We start from the raw sequence: 8,834 nt of genomic DNA, 5'->3' as shown, positions 1-8,834 counted from the left end.
GGGCTACGCCGTGATGGGCCTCAGCCAATCCCGGATACTTAAGAGGTCGAGGCCAGTGTTTCCCTCTGTGTGTCGCCTTTCGATGGTTTCCCTCCACCCCAGCTCCTAGGCCGTGGAAAGGGTCATGGGTGCATTCTGCACTCCCCACGAACCCTAGGATCCCCCTTCTTTCCTAAGAACCCGGGTTGAGCCTCCAGCTCCAGACCATGGGCCCTGAACTATTCGTGTCCTTGCTCGCTTGTTCCCAAGTGCATCCTCACTCAGATGCTGTCCGGTGCTCACTCCTTCTTGTGTGTCTGATGGCTCCTAACTCCCCAGTTAGTGCCCCGCCTCCCAGATTCCTGAACTAGTGGGTTTGGGGTCCCATACCTCGTGATGGCCACCCCAGCACCTACACTAGCCCGATCCCGTGGAAGAGCTCCCATGTTTATGTGTTGGATAAGTGTGTTTGTGGTTGTTACCAACGACGACCTCCTCTGTATCCAAGATGAATAGTGCACCTTAAGTTAGGTGCAGTACCCTGTGGCGCTTGAAGCCGCAGGGGCCCCACATCTGTTCTTGCACTGATCATGTACAATCCATCATATACATGATCATTGCAACCAATCACTGGTCCCAGTGGTGACATTTAGTTCCTTGACACTGGACTTTTGAGGCCTGTGATTCAGTTCATCAGTCAACTGAATGATGGATGGGATATCATCACGGCAGAACTAGTGTAAGGCCCATACCAGCGTCCCCGCGCTATTCTGCCTTCTCCCCATCTCACTTTCCTAGCCGGCCAGCAGTGGTTCCTTCATCCTCGGTCCATGTTGCTGTCTCCCAGAGCCTGCAAACACCACACAGCCCTCCTGGTACTGCCCAAAGGATGCGCGCGCGGACATGCCCCTTTTCTTAAAGGGTCAGCGCAATCTGACCCGGAAGTTCTTCTCAGGTCAGCTGTAAGATTTAAGGTATTTAAGGCACCTTCCCCGTAAAGGATGTGCCTGGTAAACGAGTTAGTTACGTTGCTAGTTCTCAGGTCTTCAGTGCTGCTGTCACTGAGCTATGTTCTGCTGCTGATCCGTGTTTTTGTTTCAGTGCACTTCTAATCTGTTGCTGCTACTAAAAAAGAAAAACCCTGGCCATCCTCCCCAGGAAATGCTCTGTTTATGGCTGGCTGTATGTGGGCGGAGACCTGAACTGTCAAATCATTGACTTCCAATGGTGTACGGGCTCCAGGATCAAGTTCAGGTCAAGTCCAGGTCCCAAACTGAACTTTAGGCCTAAGACACACGGCATGAAAATCGGAGCGAGTTTAATGTGATAAAACATTGCATTCCACTTGGACCAATATTAGTCTATGTGCCAGCACCCATGAGAGATTATTTTCTCAGCCCTAATCGGACAGAGAAAACAATTGCAGCATGCTGCGGGCGTTATGCAATCCTTGTTTCTCTTGCATCTATTCAAGTCTATGGGGCAAGAGAAAAATTGCACTGCACTCGCAGTACACCGGTGTAGTGCGAGTGCAGAGCGAGAATGGCAATAGCCGACAACAGAGGAGAGAGGGAGATTAATCCCTCCCTCCCCTCCGCAGCGCCGGCCCGCCACTCCTCAAAGCCAGCCCGCCCTTCCTCAGAGCCGGCCTACCCCTCCTCAGAGCCGGCCTACCCCTCCTCAGTGCCGGCCTACCCCTCCTCAGTGCCGGCCTACCCCTCCTCAGTGCCGGCCCGCCCCCCGCAGCTGAGGTCTGATTGCATGATCGGACCTCAGTTGCAGTGACACTCGCATGACACTCGGCTCCCGCTGTGCTGCCAGTGTGAGCCGAGTGTCATGCGAGGATCACATTAGTCCCCGTGTGGCCCTGGCCTTATCAAAAGTCTGGCTGAACCCAGCAAACCTGTACTTCCACCATGTCTAATCTTAATATTTTATGCTCATGTCTAATCTTAATATTTTCCATTGAATGCCATATTAAGGAGGTATTCTCCCCCTCTAAAAGCACAGTTCCTGGAGTAAAATACCTAAGCACTTTAGTGCTTTTAAAGGGTATCTGTGAGATTTTTGCCACCTAGTCTGGGAGCAGTGTAGTGACAGAGACCCTGATTTCAGTTACTAGGCTGCTTCCTGTAGTTTTGTCACAGTTTTATGAGCAGAAGATTATCAGTAGTGGACTAGCAAACATGCTGCCAGGTAGTCCTCTATATTCATGTGCTCAGTATACCCCGCCTCCACAACTGAGTGTCAGCTTTCTGTATACACTATCCATGGGTAGAAAGCTGCCAATCAGTGGTGTGGTAGAGGATATAGAGCTCCACATTCAAAGAACTGATAGAACTGCAGCAGATAAAACAGTGATTTTATCAAAATGGCAGTAATCAGCCCAGTAAGTGACACATCGCTGGATCAGGGTCTCTTCCCTACATCATGCTGCTTTCAGACAATGTAGCAAAAGCCTGGTGACAGATTTCCTTTAAGAGGGACCACATGTTGGAAGAGAGAGTACCTATAAAACTCTAGGAATATCAAGTTCCAGTATCACATTAAAAAATATGTATTTTGCAGTATTTTGGAACACGCCACTGAAATACTGTATGATTGAGTTATGGACATAAAAGCTTCAACTATTTAGATTTCTTAAAATTGCAATCAATCAATACAATCAATTAAAGAATCTGACTATATTATTACCATTGAGGCCAGTCCTGCAATCAATCCTATCACATCCTAATAACAAGTGGTGACATAGAAGTCAATTAGGTCATTTCTTTAGATGCCCGACATATACTGTATTATTGATGTTCAAGGTATAGTTCCAAATCAACAGAGATATTATGAACAGTATGGCAGCTTCCTATACTTTTTCACCTATCTAGAGTAAAGCAGAAAGGTTAAGTCCCAGTCTTTTTTGAAATCATAGAGGTCCTAGTCCTGAGGCATCATACCCAGACAATGGGGATGTCTCATCAGTGGATATAGAGTGGGTCCAGGAAATGCTGAAGTAGTTGCCACTGTACCACTTGAGACTTGAGAATTATGTAGATGGGGTAAAAATTGGGATCAAAGTATTGATGTCACGCTTTCCGGGTGTAGCAAGCATGGCGGGGTGTGTTCAGACCTACGTGCGTCTGATACACAACAAAAAACACAACAAAAGGAGGCATCGGGGACACAATAACAGTCCCTGGAACTACTGAGAGGGGTTAGTGGGACACCTCCTATCCTCACCTGCAGCTGTCTCTCCTCTTCTAGTCAGTCCCTATACAGTCTCTGCAACTGTCACCAAACAGGACCCTCAAAAGACTCTATAGATGCCCTGACTAGTGAAAGGCAGGTGGGGTTCACTAGACCTCACCAATGCACTAACAAAACACAAGGTAAGTAAATACAAACTGGGGGAAAAAAGCAGCAAAAAAGGAAGCTTGAAAACAGGAAACTTCAACAGCAGAACCTTCCTCCAAGGTGGCCAGAGACCAAATGACTTTGTATCTTCAGCAGGGATTGCTTGGTAACACCACTATTTAAACATGAAGGGTGTGACTACAAAGTAAGTGCAGCTGAAACACTCAGCTAGGAACTGCTTAGGAAATCTGCAAGAGAAAAACTGACATTTAACCATTTCAGTACTAAGAGTAACGTAGCATATTTAAATGTAGAGAGCCAAATGACAAGCTCCAGTCCAAAGGCTGTCACTGGTCTCTAAAAACAGGGACAAACGTGACAATTGTGCAGGCTCTTTGGGAGCTGGGTTAGGTACTTTATAGGAATCAAGTACAAGGAAGTCTTGGAGAGCGTCTAGGGGGCGGACAACTTGAAGCCCTGAAGGAGAGACACCCATTTTAGACTAAAGTAGGGCTATCATAGGATGACTTACATAAGTTAGAAAGCAGCATACAGTGGGGAAAAAAAGTATTTAGTCAGCCACCAATTGTGCAAGTTCTCTCACTTAAAAAGATGAGAGAGGCCTGTAATTGACATCATAGGTAGACCACAACTATGAGGGACAAAATGAGAAAACAAATCCAGAAAATCACCTTGTCTGATTTGAAAAGATTTGTTTTGAAAATTATGGTGAAAAATAAGTATTTGGTCAATAACAAAAGTTCATCTCAGTATTCTGCTATATATCCTTTGTTGGCACTGATAGAGGTGAAACGTTTTCTGTAAGCCTTCACTAGGTTGGCACACACTGTTGGTGGTATGTGTTAGCCCATTCCTCCATGCAGATCTCCTCTGGAGAAGTGATGTTTTGGGCCTGTTACTGGGCATCACGGACTTTCAACTCCCTCCAGAGGTTTTCTATGGGGTTGAGATCTGGAGACTGGCTAGGACTCCAGGACCTTCATATGCATCTTACGAAGCCACTTCTTCGTTGCCCTGGTGGTGTGCTTGGGATCATTATCATGCTGAAAGACCCAGCTACATTTCTCCAATGCCCTTGCTCATGGAAGGAGGTTTGTACTCAAAATCTCAAGATACATGGCTCCATTCATTCTTTCATGTACACGGATTAGTCATCCCGGTCCCTTTGCAGAGAAACAGCCCCAAAGTATGATGCTGCCACCCCCATGCTTCACGGGAGGTATGGTGTTCTTTGGATGCAACTCAGCATTTTGTCTTCTCCAAACACGATGAGTTGTGTTTCTACCAAACAGTTCTACTTTGGTTTCATCAGACCATATGACATTCTCCTAATACTCTTCTGGATAATCCAAATGCTCTCTAGCAAACTTCAGACGGGTCTGGACATGTACTGGTATAAGCAGGAGAACACGTCTGGCACTGCAGGATCTGAATTCCTGGTGGCATAGTGTGTTACTGATAGTAGCCTTTGTTACGGTGGTCCCAGCTCTAATTAGGTCATTCACTAGGTCCCACCATGTGGTTCTGGGATTTTTGCTCACCGTTCTTGTGATCATTTTGACCCCTTGGGGTATGATCTTGCGTGGAGCGCCAGATTGAGGAAGATTATCAGTGATCTTGTATGTTTTCCATTTTCTTATTATTGCTCCCACAGTTGATTTCATCACACCAAGCTGCCTGTCTATTGCAGATTCAGTCTTCCCAACTTGGTCCAGAGTTACAATTTTGTTTCTGGTGTACATTAACAGCTCTTTGGTCTTCACCATAGTGGAGTTTGGAGTGTGACTGTTTGAGGTGTGGACATGTGTCTTTTATACTGATAACAAGTTCAAACAGGTGCCATTATTACAGGTAATGAGTGGCGGACAGAGGAGCCTTTTATACAGTTAGGTCCAGAAATATTTGGACAGTGACACAAGTTTTGTTATTTTAGCTGTTTACAAAAACATGTTCAGAAATACAATTATATATATAATATGGGCTGAAAGTGCACACTCCCAGCTGCAATATGAGAGTTTTCACATCCAAATCGGAGAAAGGGTTTAGGAATCATAGCTCTGTAACGCATAGCCTCCTTTTTTTAAAGGGACCAAAAGTAATTGGACAAGGGACTCTAAGGGCTGCAATTAACTCTGAAGGCGTCTCCCTCGTTAACCTGTAATCAATGAAGTAGTTAAAAGGTCTGGGGTTGATTACAGGTGTGTGGTTTTGCATTTGGAAGCTGTTGCTGTGACCAGACAACATGTGGTCTAAGGAACTCTCAATTGAGGTGAAGCAGAACATCCTGAGGCTGAAAAAAAAGAAAAAATCCATCAGAGAGATAGCAGAAATGATTGGAGTAGCAAAATCAACAGTCGGGTACATTCTGAGAAAAAAGGAATTGACTGGTGAGCTTGGGAATTCAAAAAGGCCTGGGCGTCCACGGATGACAACAGTGGTGGATGATCGCCGCATACTTTCTTTGGTGAAGAAGAACCCATTCACAACATCAACTGAAGTCCAGAACACTCTCAGTGAAGTAGGTGTATCTGTCTCTAAGTCAACAGTAAAGAGAAGACTCCATGAAAGTAAATACAAAGGGTTCACATCTAGATGCAAACCATTCATCAATTCCAAAAATAGACAGGCCAGAGTTAAATTTGCTGAAAAACACCTCATGAAGCCAGCTCAGTTCTGGAAAAGTATTCTATGGACAGATGAGACAAAGATCAACCTGTACCAGAATGATGGGAAGAAAAAAGTTTGGAGAAGAAAGGGAACGGCACATGATCCAAGGCACACCACATCCTCTGTAAAACATGGTGGAGGCAACGTGATGGCATGGGCATGCATGGCTTTCAATGGCACTGGGTCACTTGTGTTTATTGATGACATAACAGCAGACAAGAGTAGCCGGATGAATTCTGAAGTGTACCGGGATATACTTTCAGCCCAGATTCAGCCAAATGCCGCAAAGTTGATCGGATGGCGCTTCATAGTACAGATGGGCAATGACCCCAAGCATACAGCCAAAGCTACCCAGGAGTTCATGAGTGCAAAAAAGTGGAACATTCTGCAATGGCCAAGTCAATCACCAGATCTTAACCCAATTGAGCATGCATTTCACTTGCTCAAATCCAGACTTAAGACGGAAAGACCCACAAACAAGCAAGACCTGAAGGCTGCGGCTGTAAAGGCCTGGCAAAGCATTAAGAAGGAGGAAACCCAGCGTTTGGTGATGTCCATGGGTTCCAGACTTAAGGCAGTGATTGCCTCCAAAGGATTCGCAACAAAATATTGAAAATAAAAATATTTTGTTTGGGTTTGGTTTATGTGTCCAATTACTTTTGACCTCCTAAAATGTGGAGTGTTTGTAAAGAAATGTGTACAATTCCTACAATTTCTATCAGATATTTTTGTTCAAACCTTCAAATTAAACGTTACAATCTGCACTTAAATTCTGTTGTAGAGGTTTCATTTCAAATCCAATGTGGTGGCATGCAGAGCCCAACTCGCGAAAATTGTGTCACTGTCCAAATATTTCTGGACCTAACTGTAGAAGAAGTTACAGGTCTGTGGGAGCCAGAAATCTTGCATGTTTTTAGGTGACTAAATATTTATTTTCCACCATAATTTTCAAAAAACATCTTGCCAAGTCAGACAAGGTGATTTTCTGGATTTGTTTTCTCATTTTGTCTCTCATAGTTGTGGTCTACCTATGATGTCAGTTACAGGTCTCTCTCATCTTTTTAAGTGGGAGAACTTGCACAATTGGTGCCTGACTAAATACTTTTTTTCCCCACTGTATATGAACAACTGTGAAACAGCTGAGCTCTAGTGACCCAGAGCAGGTGATAAATCCTTCCCTATTAAATGACCCAAGGACGATTACATCACCTATTTACCACCCAGTTAGTATATTATTATTCTCATGAGGAGGTTGTATGCCCCAAAGACATCTGTGCCTCCATCGGAGTGTAACTGCCAAGCGTTACATCTCTAAGTGAGATGTAACTATCAAGAGTCTTACCTCCTGTATGTGTGAAAAACAAAAATAGCTATGTCTGTTTGCATTTTTTGGGTAATGGTACCCCAATGCTCGGCTTGCTCACAATTGTATCAATCTCTGATCCAGAGATAAACTGTAACGCCTGCCTGGATCCACAGACTCAGATGGGATGTAATAGACAGGCTAGTGGGAAGCCCCTCACCAAGCAGGACCCCCAGAACCCTGAAACCCTTTAACCCCTATACAGGGATTTGGAATTACACAGGGCCCTGGAGATCACTACCTGTGGAAGGCTGCAGTCCAAGAGAGTAGTAGTCAGGCAGGGTCAAACCAGGAATAGCAGAACAGGGACAGAATCGGCAGGCAAAGACGTAATCAAAAACGTAGCAGAGGTCAAACCCAGATCGGGCAGCGAGGTACAAAAACAGCAGGCAGGAGGGTAGTCAGAAAACACGCAGAAGTCAGCACACAGGAATCACTAAACAGAATAAGGCGAACCAGGAGCCAGGAAATCAGAACGATCTCTGACAGAGGTCAGCAGACAGGAGGGGAACTAAGAAGGGTGTGGTGTCTTCCCATTGGCTGTAGCTAAATGATGGCAACTTCAGCTGGAAGACACAGGCCACCCACAGTCAGCCAGTGGTACTGCAGATCCCAAGTTAACCCAGCCAAGTGGATGATCGAAGCCTACGCCCACCTGTGCCGCTGGCATCGACTCCTCTCCCATCACCAGCACCATCCACGGCAGGAACACGGCGTCGCCTGGCGATCGGAGTAGAAGTCGCTGGAGCGGACTCCGGTGGTGACGTAACATGAACATGGCTCATTGTCCACATGGGTTTCAGAGTGCGTCATAGTTTTCTTTAGCTGATCTAGTCAAGCCATGGAAAGCATAAAACCTCTAATACTTCTGCCAGCCAAGTGGTGATCTAACATCAACTGAATTCACAATTCTCCGGCAACCATACTTCCATGGAGAACAACCCAACTGTGTTCTGATTTGGCTTGGTTCCCTCAAGCCTTACTGCACCAGTGCTCCCGAGGATGCCTCATCTCCTCCTCCCGTCATTCCAGACCCAATTCCAGGTGCGGCAACTCTTTATAAAAATAAACTAGCCTCACAGACACATTCCTTCTCCACAAAGACGTGGGGAACAAACGTTAGTTTGTTACATAGATTTACGCTTTTTCCATACTTTATGCAGTCTACGTCAACTAACTGTGAAGCTGTTAATATTTGGGAGAAAAGTGTTAACTGCTTTCCACTTCATTGACAATTTACCATCAATTAACCGCTGTGTGACAAAGCTAATTTATTGACAGACGCCCGTTAACAACACTGCGGCGTAATAATGTAGGTTTCAGTGAAAAAACATTGCACTTTATTAACAGAGTGGAAAAAATCCAGGTGTGCATGGGGTGCAAAAGCCAACACTGAGAAGTTACGTGAAGGCAATATGTCAGAAGATCAGGACCAAGAAGGAAGTGGGCATGTCATCAC

Source organism: Anomaloglossus baeobatrachus, chromosome 4 (genome assembly GCF_048569485.1).
Source record: "Anomaloglossus baeobatrachus isolate aAnoBae1 chromosome 4, aAnoBae1.hap1, whole genome shotgun sequence".
NCBI classification, from domain to species: domain Eukaryota; kingdom Metazoa; phylum Chordata; class Amphibia; order Anura; family Aromobatidae; genus Anomaloglossus; species Anomaloglossus baeobatrachus.
This window is presented reverse-complemented; position numbering follows the sequence as displayed.